Source organism: Hetaerina americana, unplaced genomic scaffold (genome assembly GCF_022747635.1).
Source record: "Hetaerina americana unplaced genomic scaffold, ioHetAmer1.1.p SCAF_10, whole genome shotgun sequence".
Lineage (NCBI taxonomy): Eukaryota > Metazoa > Arthropoda > Insecta > Odonata > Calopterygidae > Hetaerina > Hetaerina americana.
Genome location: NW_027286070.1, coordinates 23,770,173 through 23,782,936, shown reverse-complemented (window position 1 = coordinate 23,782,936; position 12,764 = coordinate 23,770,173).

The following is a 12,764-nucleotide window of genomic DNA, read 5'->3' as shown; positions in this document are numbered from 1 at the left end:
TATCCGCAAAATCTCATGTGTGATAATCAATATGTATCAATATCAATGTATCAATATGTATATCAAATCTCTTACTGCAATATTATTCTCCGCATCATTATAAACTATGTACAATTATATACAATGCTACGCATAAATTTTGCAAACGTTTTTATTCATAAAATTTAAAAGAAAACTCATTGACGAGATGCCTCTGATAAATGATGTGACTTTTTTTAATAATAGCTAATACGGTAACAATACACATCATATCTTTCCAAATCCAAAATTCTATTAAACACCAGATAACTTAATTTCAAATGCCTTTCAATGGCACGATATTCTGGGGAACATTGAAGGAAAAAAAAGGAAAATAATTTTTTGCATTTCGTTATACCGTTGTTTCATTTCCTCTCGCTTAGGAACACACGAATTATTTTTGAAAGAGCTATAAACCAAGCATCAAACAAAAGAACCATCGAAAAAAATAGTTACTAGTTTCAGCGCGAATAGCAATGTCCTACAAATGGTTCCAAAAACCACATTGAGTACTGATGGAGAGGCGAAAAAATTATATTATCCAAAGCTCCAGTGATGATAATGAGATGACGCGGTCATCAGGTGGATTTCCCGCCTCCTCCGCTACCCAATGCCGCAGAGAAAACCGACTCACCGTCACTCCCCCGGCTACCACCCCTGCCGTTTCCTCCTCACCACACCAACCCGAAAGTAATCCCTCCGCCGTCACCTCTCCCCACCGCCCTCCCCCCCAGTAGTCACTTCTCCCTTCCACCACCTCGCCCTCAATTCCCTTCCTGCCCCGAAAGGCCCGGCAGAACATTCTTTCATTATCTCCTCTTCAGAGCAGGAGAGCATACCCCTGCTCCCTGCACCCCTCCCACCCTTATCCCCTCCTTGGCAACCATCTTACGCCCCCCTACTCAGCCCTCATCTTCCCAACCGACTCTCCCCCTTGCGCCTTCTTTAATTCCTCTTGGCAGCAGCGGGAATGGGAGAAGAAAAAATGCCCGACCCATCCCCATTCCATCCCGCGCCTTTCTGAACCCACCCCCTTTTCCACAGGGGTGGAACTAACCACCCACTTCCACCCACGATACCCCACCTAGAAACCCTTCCCTCCATCCTCCTCGTTGCTCCCTCGTCCCACGGGCAAATTTTTCAAAATCCCGTTTGCTCATTTGCAGTCAGCTGACTCGTCGGAAAATCAGTGGAATATTGTATCTCGCAGTTTCTATTGCAAACAGGGGGAGGGGTGTCTTGGGAATGGAAGCCGTAAGGGTGCGGGGGTGGTGGGATGGGGGCAGGGCTCTTGGGAGAAGGGGATGATGGAAGCGGGAGGGTGGCGGGACGCGGCGCCGGGGAAATCGACACGGCTCGGCCGGAATGCGGAGATAGGAAAGAAGACCGGGGGAAAAATTGAAGGATGGAACGAGTCAGCCCTCAAGAAAAAGATCCTTGGGTAAAAAACACGCTCCACCGCAAGTTTTCGTGTGGGTGAAATGGAATGGGACCGTTCTTTGCATTAAGAGGGTGATATTTATATCTTTCTTCATTTGTATTGCCTTTGGTCTCCAGGATGAGGGACATTTTAAAAGGGTATTTGGTATTTGTAAACAAAAGGTAATGCTTTAATGAAACACGCCAACAATGCATACATACTATATATTTCTTAAAAAATTTGCCACCGAAGGAAATATGACCTGTTATCTGTATTCAGAGAGGAATATTAGTTTCCGTTGACTGAAGAGCAACTTTAATTAATTTTTCTTCTAATGATAAAGATTAATGACATATTATAATTAATGAAATAGTTTAAATGAAAATTACATTCGTTATATTTAACTCTAAATGGTATTGTAAATATTTATCATGGAGAAAATATAATCGATTGGCTGAATTCAAAAGAGTGAAGCATAGATTAAGTACATGACTGCTACTACATTACTGCAACACATATATACGAGTACTCGTATAGTATATACTCGTACTAGTATAATGCAAAGTGATCAATCAACTCCCGGAATGTGTGCAGCATAAACTATCGACTATTTTCTGGCATCTTACATATTTTAAAAAGGGTCTGAATGAAAGTAATACTGGTAATTGGAGAATAATCGTGAAAAGAAAGGGACGACGGACCGGAAGGTCGGACATGTTCTTGAGGAAAAAATTCGAGCAGCTGGATTTATCGCTCATAGACATGTATGTATTTGGATCAAATTTAACACAACAAAGGAAGCGTAGGTCATGCAAAATGTAATGGCCAAAATTTGAGTCAGTAGGCTCCGAAATTGTCCAAAAATAAACAACAATACACTTATTAACAAGCATTAAAATGGTTTAAGGTACTTCACCTGTCATTTCAGAGAAAAATCGCCATTTCTAATTCTTAAATTAATCTAAAGTGCAGTAAGCACATATATATATATATATATATATATATATATATATATATATATATATATATATATATATATATATTTCTTCCGATGAAGACGGAGTTTAATTCCGTCGAAATGATCAAGAAATAACGTGTGAGTGATCTTTCAATGTGTTCTTATATTGTTTGTTGCTGTCAAAGTTTGTTATTTAACACTTCCGTGTTACTACCAGTATCCTTTATATATACATACATAAATACATTACAAACATATACTAATACATGAAATATTTTAATTGCAATTAGATATCGCATAGTTTTAAAAATATATTATTTTTTTATTTAGGGAACTAATGTATTCTTCCTGAAATCGTTTTACGAAAGCATTGAAAATAGGACTTAAGATTTCTTTAAAATAATAACATTTTCTACAGCTATAACGTCATCCACATATTTACTACCAGTATCCTTTATAATTATATGTGATACAATTGTATTACTGTATTCATAATATATATTATTTAAAAGCAGTAGAAAATAATTGAGCTGGAATAAAAGTTGGAAATCAGTATTTCTGTAATTGACAAAGGGTCAATTACTTTCCTGCCAGTTTATTGATTTTTATTTCTTTTGAGTCCGAGTCAAAATGTCAACAGCATTTCATTTAGTATAATAACATTTTATTATCGCCAAATGAATTATTATTGGACTACTTTTTGAAACTTAGACACTAATTTTACTAGCATTTTATAGGTTCACCAATAGTTTAAAACAATTGTTACCCAGACCAACCTTTTTTATTAGCCCTGTACGCCTATATACACGTATGTACATTTATACAATAGCTATGAATCAAGAAAACTTCAGGTGACTGCTATGGCCTCATGCATCTCTTTATAGGTTGGATGGAGTATGTACTCGTAATCGTACTAAAAGAACAAAGCGAGCCTCGCGTAAACCGAGCTGGAATGTGAGAAACTTCAATACAACTGACCGCTCCATTAAACACGCCCGAGTGTTTCCACTGAGACGCATCCATAGTACAGCCTATTAACTCAGAAATATAACTAATGGCCATATGTGCAATAATAAAACCTAGTGGTTTAAACAATTTAAAAAAATTAAAACCATGAACCAATAATAATAAACAATCAAAAATGAAATACAATGCCTAATTATGATCTTCAGTTCATCAAATATGTGACATTATTTGTATTACATATAATGCCTAACAACCCATCAAAGTCTATGGGTTTGCAAAGCGCAAGATATCTTTAAATGACTTCAAAAATAATTCCTGAAGTGAATGGAATGGAGTAAACCACGGTTAGAGAATAAATAAGAATTAAAATATACTTGTTCTTGTTTTGTGGACTTCTCACTAACTGTACATTACAATATTTTTTATAAGTTGTAGATTCAGGTGTGATGTGTTGGAACTGTTCCATAATAACAGAGACGAAGACTATTAATATTTCAACTTTAATAAAGATTTATTCTCGACTAGTTTCGACGCACTACATCACTTTCAAGTAAAGAAATGATGCACTACATCATTGAAAATGATACAGTGCATCGAAACTAGTCGAGAATAAATCTTTATTAAGTGGAAAATTGTAATAGTCTTCGTCTCTATTCTTTCATATAAGGCAATAGTACATAATCAATATCATTGGAAAATTTGTATAGCGTGGATACCTAAATAATATTTTTAAAGCACGAAGTAAAATATTTATATTTAGCACTCAAGTGAGCTACGCTCGCATTAAAAACTATAGTTTCAGCATATTTTTTCAGATTAATCTTTTTATATTTTGCACTAAAAACAATACTCCGTAAATTGCAATCAAATAAAAGTATATTACACTCATAACTCAGGAAAGATGTAAGAAGTGGCATTTTCTTTGCCTATTGATAGGGTATGAAGTTTCATTTCTCAAATCGTTCTGGAGACAGGATAGGAAAGAAGACATTTGAGCGAATGTTAACGCTAGTACAAAAAACTAAAAATCACATCTATAGATAACGTAGGAAAAATAACCTGACTAAAAAAATGCTATATTTTGTAAGAAACTGAAAATGATTGTTGAAAAACGAGAATACTATTTATTAAAGAAATTTAAAAAATAGGTCAAAAATCAATATTATAACTTTATTCAAGTATCTTACCAGAAATACGAAAGAAATGTATGCTGTTCCGGTTTGAATAATTATATGTGTTTTTAACATTTAATTACTTAATATGGATATTTCGTGAGGACAAATAAGTACGCATATATTATTTTAAAATTAAAAGGTTAGGAACCATTCGGTTTTAATTTCTGTCGGTATTTGTCGCGCAAAAATTTAATTACACAACCAAAATATGAAACGCACTCTAAACCTCGTCTTAAACTGGAAATTCTGCGATATACCTGTATCACCACTTGCTCAACTGTTCGACTCAACTGTTAGACTCGTAGAAGCCATTTCAAAGGTATTCGGGAACTATATGTGGCATTTATTTTCTCACTTCACTTAATTCCCCTCGCACACATCACTTTCTTCAGTAACATATATTCAAAAACGAACATAAATGAATTCCCTTATAGTTACGACAGAGCCAAAATGTGCCATTCGCCAATAGTCTGAGGTGCCACGGGATTTTTCCGTCAGCAAATTCAAAAGTGAGAAAAGTGCGGATTGTAAGGGTTGAAAGAAATGACTGTCGAAAGCAGTGGCGAGAAGAGAGGAGGAAGAAAAGAAGGAGATGAGGGATGGAGAGATTTTTGCACCAGACGCGAGGAGGGATGGTTGATGGAGATCGAGGGTGAGGGGGCAAGTGAGATGAACGGCCCGGGGGTGGCGGGGTGGTTCCGGTAGGCGGCGTGGGGAAGGGGAGGGGAGCGGAGAGGTATCTCAGTTGCCCCGGGGCGAGTGGGCAGGGTTTATGAGCAGCAGGAGCCGGAATTGCTTCGCCTTAAAGTCTCGGTGATGCAAATTGGAGGCGGTAGTCTCCTGAGAGGGAGGGAGGAAGAGAGAGATAGAGAGAAATGGAGAAAGGGACGGAAGGGGTTTGAGGAGCAGGTCGGGGTGTCCAAGGGGAGGGAATGGTGAGTCGGGAGAGTTGAGGCTTCAGGGGTGGGTAGGGAAGGAGGGTAGCAACGTCCAGGTTAGCTGCCCTGCATCATCTCCCGATCCCTCGTTAGCGCAGGAGGGTGCGCCGACATTACCCCCATGTTTATGCATGTATCCGTAGTAAATAATCATCAAATTGGCGCTCGTGAACGAGTTAGAGCGTACCTTTTAGCATTCCAAAAGTTTTTAAGATCCGTGCGGTCCGTTTTTAATCTTCATGAGAATTTTTACGGCGAATTTCGTTTTTATTATAGGTACATTAGCAGAAAATAAAAAAATCAAACTATACGATTAAAAATTATAGTGGATAACATATTAATGTCGTAAGTTTTTTTTACAGTAAGGTTGGAAGCTAAATTTAAAAACCTGCAACTATAATAACAAATTTCACACGTGATTCATGCACTCCTAGCATAGAGAACAGGAGAGTACCCACAGTTTTCGTCACGTGGTTCTTCGTCTCAGACTATTTTCCGGAAAGGAGTAAGCCGGAACTGGCTATAAATTAACATAAGTTGTCATCAATCCGGAGAGTGATTTGATTCATCTCTTCTACAAATTCTACAAATATGCAGCATATTCAGACCGTAATGAATTTAATAGACATTTTATGAATTTCATAGGATTCTGTCCCTCATTTATGTTTTGCTCGTTTCTCAGCTCATAACTTCAGCAAGCTGTTGAGCTATTTCTTTGTACTTTTAGCTGTAGGTTAAGATTCCTTAACTATTTTACCTTCCTGTATTCGCACTAAAATCTTTGACAATCATGCTGTTTAGATATCGTCAGCCTACTTCCGTAACTCACCTCTCCAGCCCTAAATGAAACTTCAAAATCAAACGAATTAAATACATTGCCCTATTAATAGGTAAATCATGAATACAAACTCGTCTTCCGTAAGCACATAATTTTCATAGCCATTTAAAACCACAGGGATTGTCCTTTTAACGGATTCCTTGACGCAATCCAACATTTGTCGCTGGACCTCCGTGATAGGCACCGGAATCGATGCGGACAATTGGACGACCCCACGGTTCAAGACGACCCCTAACGGATCGGAACGAAACCAAACGCAGACCCCCTCATGATCCAACAAAATCTTCAACGACGGAAAGATGAAAGAGGGGAAGGGGGGGGGGGGTAAGGGGCGAAGGGCCACGGAGAGGAAAGGACGGAAAGGGAATAGGAAAGGAGTGGGAAGGATCTCATTTGAGCGTCGTCGCTGCTGTTTTTTATAGCGGATTATAATGGGAATTTCATGGTAGGACGAATTCTCATGCTGCTAATGAAATGGACGAGTGGAGTGGATATCGAGGGGGAGGAAAAAAAGTTTTCGAGTGTCGCGAGAAGGCGAAGTTAAGAGATGATGGAGGGGTGAGGGAAGGGGAAGGGAGGACGCAGACATTCGTAAGTAACATCAATTAATGACACGGACGCAATTAAAAGTCCCTTCTAGACTCCATCCCCAAAAGTCCCCCCTCCTCCCCCCCCCCTCATCCTCTCCCCTCCTCCCTGCGAGCCTGAGGCCATCCTTTCTTCCAGATCCGAAGGGACTCTCTTCGCCCTCCCTCCTCGGCCTCGCCCTCCTCCCCACCCCTTTCTCCGTACCACTCCCGTTCTTACCTTTCCCCACTCCCATCCACACCCCTAAATCCTCCCTTTTTTCCTCGCCTCGCGAAAAAGGAATTGAAATCCATCCTTAATCCTTTACTACCCCCCTCCTTTTCCAACACCCAACATTCTCCACTCACTCCCCACCACCAGTCTCCCATCTCCTCTCCCCCCCTCTCAGTCACTTTCTCCTTTTAGTACTTTCGATCCTAATCCCTTCAGTTCTCCAAATCCCTTTCTCAATTGTCATTTCACACTTTGATCACCTTCATCTCTCTTTCGCGATGCTGCCACCTTTCTGGCCTGTAGTTGATACTTTTTCCCCAGCTGGCAATGTGCTTCCCACCACGCGCTTTCTGACCAGAAAAATAAAAAATCATGAATAGTAATTTTAAAGATTTTTGAAGTTGACGATAAGGTCAGGTTGTTGAGTTTACATTCAAATAACTACTTTTCTCAACTCATAATAATTTCCCACGCTGAGAAATCACTCGGGTATGGGTAAAATAGAATTTACATCCTAAGCCTACACAGAAAAGATATCAATACTGATAATTGCATTGACTTACTTTCCGTTAATTACATAAGCGACTCCCTAAAAGAATGGAATATGCTGTAAGTGACTCAACGATATTCTATTTACCTAAGATGGCCGGATTGCTTTTTCCGAGCAGCTGAATTATATTAATCATAGTCTCATCCAATTAACTCATTACAACGTTTCTGTTCGTTTATTGTATGTATTATTAGGACAAAGTCAGCAGAGAAAACAGAGAACTGTCTTTCGGTTATATATTCAAATTCACTTATATATATATATATATATATATATATATATATATATATATATATATATATATTCATTAATTCATTTATTTATTCAATACTTCTATATCTTCCGATGAAGACCGAGTAGAATTCCGTCGAAATTATCAAGAAATAACGTGTGAATATTCCTTTTTTTGTGTTTCTATATTGTATGTTACTGTGTAATGTGCTATATATATATATATATATATATATATATATATATATATATATATATATATATATATTGTACGCAATCAATAGGGAGAAACATACCAAAGTAATCTATTACGAGTTTATCTAAAAGTTTGAATACCACACCAATATATTTTTATTACTCCCAGGCCTGATTGGATGGATATATTTCATGCTATGGATATTACGATAGCTGGTATACGTACGTAACTAATTCCATTACCTCTAACCGCATTTTAACTCTAATTTTCTATTCCATAGATAAGTCATTTGCTTCAGATGGAAAATCCTCATCATAAAAGTAATGAGAAAAGATTCTATGAGGTATTTTTTGATTGACATGATGTCCCAGATGCATCAAGGGTAAGTTTTAAAGTCGACTCACAATTACATATATTTCATTTTTACTAAATTACTACAATATATCAATTTTATGTATGTATTGCGATGTATATATATATATATATATATATATATATACATATATATATATATATATATATATATATATATATATGTTTGCCATGTATATAAATGTATATATATATATATATATATATATATATATATATATATATATATATATATATATATAAATTTATATATATATATATACATATATATATCGCAAATGTTACTGATGTTAATTAGGGACTTATTATTAGTTCTAGCATTAAAAAGTCATGGAAAACTGCATTTCATTCATTCCATTATTTTTCACGCCCACAATCCAAAGTCCAAATGTACATTAGATAAATTTTAAGGAAGAGCTTTGTGATTCAATAAAAAAATGATTAAATAATTTTCAATTTTACTAAAATTTTTTTTTAAATTGGCGAGTTTTGGTACCAGGACCTCGACCATCATTTTTTCTCACGGTTTAAATGAACGAGGCCTCTCTCTTACTCACTGAACATCATGTTGAAGGCAATTTTTTCATCGTCAACTTCAAATTATGAATTTGTAAAATGTTCACAGGAAGTAACGTAGACATTAATAAGCCTCACAAGGCATTTCTATCGTTCTCATATGGCTTATACGTCTCAAATATTACCTTCTCACACCAAAGTCCAGGCCACCTTCAAATCGCTACCTCTCCCCGAGGCTTCTCATTGGTCTCCTCATTCCCTTACACGGCCGTCAGCATCACCATCGCCGCTTGGTAATCTGATCCAACCTCCCCTCCGCCCCCGCTTGTCGCTCTCGCTCAACCACCCCTCCATTTCAGCAACCCCCTTGCCCCTCTATCACTACCCCCAAACCCCCTCCGTCCCACCTCCACCTACCTCTCTTGCCATATTCCTCCTGCATCATCCCCCAACACTTTGATCCGTCAGCTCTAAGGATTCGATATAGGGAGCTGCTGCACGCTGAGAGGGGGTGCCAAAGGGGTGGGGGGAATGAGAGGGTCGAGGGAATGAGAGGGGACGTTGGAGCTTGGGTGGGAAATGGATCGAGTGTGACGAGGAATTCGGATAAAAATTGAAAGCAGGGAAGTGTAAAGGCGGGGGGAGGGTGTTTGATTAGCTTAGCAGTTCACATCGCTTTCCTCTTTCTTGCACTCCCTCTGGCCACACCGACCTCCCCCTCCATTACAGATCCACTGGCCTATCCCCTAAAGCTCACTGTCGCCCTCATCACTCCGTTCCCTATTGGGTGATTTGGGATGCAGTCGTGATTACCAGGCAGTAAGATAACGTTTAAATGTGAGCGAGTGTATCATATTATTGAAGCACTGATACACTCCTATGTTATATTTCGTTAATTAAAACAATTTTAGCAGATCTATCGAATTATTTCAATTAGAAAATTAATCAACCAAAACGGAGGGTAAAATGACGAGTGTCACTAGTTTGTTAGCATCAGAGCAATTGTGATTTTTCAAAATTATTATCTATTGCAGCAGGTTCGTTAAAAGTAAATAAAAATCAATGCATTTGTTACACATAATTCCTCAACTTTAACTTTGATGAAGTTTTGAGCATCCAAAAAGAAAAATAAACGGAATTAACCACTGAGATCGTAACGTTAATTAAAAATCAGTGAAGGATTCAATTCACAGGAATTAAAATTGATGATATTGATTAAGATGAAATTGCTGTAGTAAAAGATGCAACACTAACAGAGATAAACACATGGGTTTTTAATATTAAGTAAAATAAGAAGATTAAAATAGTATTGTAGTCTTTCTTAAATTAAAAAGCCAATTCTGATTCAGGAACAAACGAGAGGTAAGAAAGGAAATACGCAGCTAGTGGGTCCTAGTCGAGAAAATGGTACACTAAAATAAGCTATAGACATTGAAAACACAAACTAACTATTCATATTACGAGGGTCATCCGGAAAGTAGTACCCGTTCGTGAAATAAAGACACAAAAGTAAATATTAACAAACATAAAAAATTTCATTTGAAAGAGGATACTTTAAACTACTTCTCAACATAATCTCCAAGCAAATTAAGGCATTTGTCATAACGTGTGACAAGTTTCTGTATTCCTGCTGCATAGTCCTTCGCCGCCAGCTCATTGAGATACGCGAGGGACCCATCTTGCACAAATTTTTGCATAATGCAGATGGTGTTTAACAATTTCATGAACAATTGTTCGAGAAACATTGGGAAAATGCTCACAGATGTCATCAATTGTGACGCGCCGATCGTTCCTCACGAATTCGTCAACTGAGCTCACCAGTTGGTCTGTAATGACAGACGGTCTCTCCGAACGCTCATCGTCGTGTGTGTTCCCCCTCCCCATGTTGAAGTTGCGACACCACCGCCGAACAGACGACTCGTCCATTACATTGTCTCCATACACCTCCTTTAATTGGCGATGAATATCACATGGGCGAACGTTTCTTGCATTGAGGAATTTAATCACTGCCCTCACTTCACAACTGGCGGCGTTCTCAATTTTTTTAAACATTGTAAACAATCACAGAAACAACACAGGCAATGCTAGCGTCACGCAACTTGGCTCAGAGAAGGCAGACAAGCCACTGAAGCTATCTGACCTCGTCCAGCGGCTACTCGCGTCGTCAGCACTTCATGCGGCACGAACGGGTACTACTTTCCGGATGACCCTCGTATATACGACATTCATGGAATTGGAGAAGGATTTCAACGAATTCAAATGAAAAAAAATGTTTAGGATAAAAAAGCGCATGGAATGGACTACAACGATAGAAGAATAATCCATGACCTAAAGTCAGGTAAACACTAGTTCAATTTCAAAACAGAAGGGAAAAAGAAGTTAAACAATTGATGATGCAATTAACAATGAACTCCCTTGCTAGTACCACTCAAAATACATTTATAGGAGTCAACAAGAAAAGCAATAAAAGAGTCAAAAGCAATGACGTGCTTTCGTTCACAACGCAAAAGTAGAAAAAACGTGAGAGGACCTGTAATCAAATCTGAATGCTATGGATCAAGTACTCCGAGAATAAAATATAAGCACAAGAAAAAAAGATAAAAGTTAAAATCCTTGTGTGTGATTGAGAGGAGCTCAAGGCAAGTATCACAATTATAGGAGTACAAATAGAGCACGTGAAATCCTTCATCTACCTGAGAAACTGTGCAATATGGGTTTTAAGATGTTTGATCGATAATAAGCGAAGAATAGCTCAAGCAATGAAGATTTACATGAAAAAGAGCAACTGCTATGTTCAAGCAACCTATGACTGAAACAAGGAAGCGATTCATCAAACGGTTTCTCAGGGGCATGGCACTCTATGGTTCAGAGGCATGGAATATGGGAAATGTGGACCATTGAATAATAGAAGCCTTGAAAGCATTCTGTTGGAGGGGAATGCTGAAGATTAAATTGCCAAACAAGTGAAGGATGAGGAAGTATAGAGAAGAGCAGGAGACGAAAGGACTATATGGAGAACTCTATGGCAAAGAAGAACTAAAAGTATACAGCTTATATGAATTTAATTCACAATTAATAAGTTAGTAACTCAATAGACAGGAAAATAAAGGTAAGATCCCACGAGGTAGACAAGAGACAAGTATATTGGGAAAAAATAAGGAATAGATAACGTAAAACAGATGAGCTATTAGGGGGTGAGGGAATCTACATTAAGTTGATAAAAATTAGGGGATGCAGTAAACCATTCGTAGGATTGAATTACTAATGATGATGATGAAACTATAATGTTAAAAATTCACCCTCTATCTATTCAAATGCATTCTTATTCAAAATATATTTATACACATTGAAGGAAACAGCCTCATTTTCCGCACAGCGTCACCAGGCTTCCGAAATGTAAAAATCTGTTTAAATTATTGATAAATGCTCTGCAATCAAGTCCAAAGTATAAAATAGATTTAAAGATTACTTTGAGATTTGAAATTAAAGCCAACTGAATTTCTTCACCATCCTTGCTAAAAAGATAATATTTTGCGATAAATGTAAAAGAAACTTCAAAAGTAAAATATTACATTTTTAATTCAACTGTCAACACTACCGGTTAAAGAGAAAATATTGTAGTGTCTCTTCATTTAGCCATGAAGAACAATTTGTACAATTGCCTCTGCAATTGAAAAGTCATCGTTTTTATTTATGCCTTACCTGTAACCGAAAAAGGCTTCTCAAAGCCAAATTCTTGTCTCTAAATATCACTCCTCGTATTTTCATCGTACTTATTTGCGATT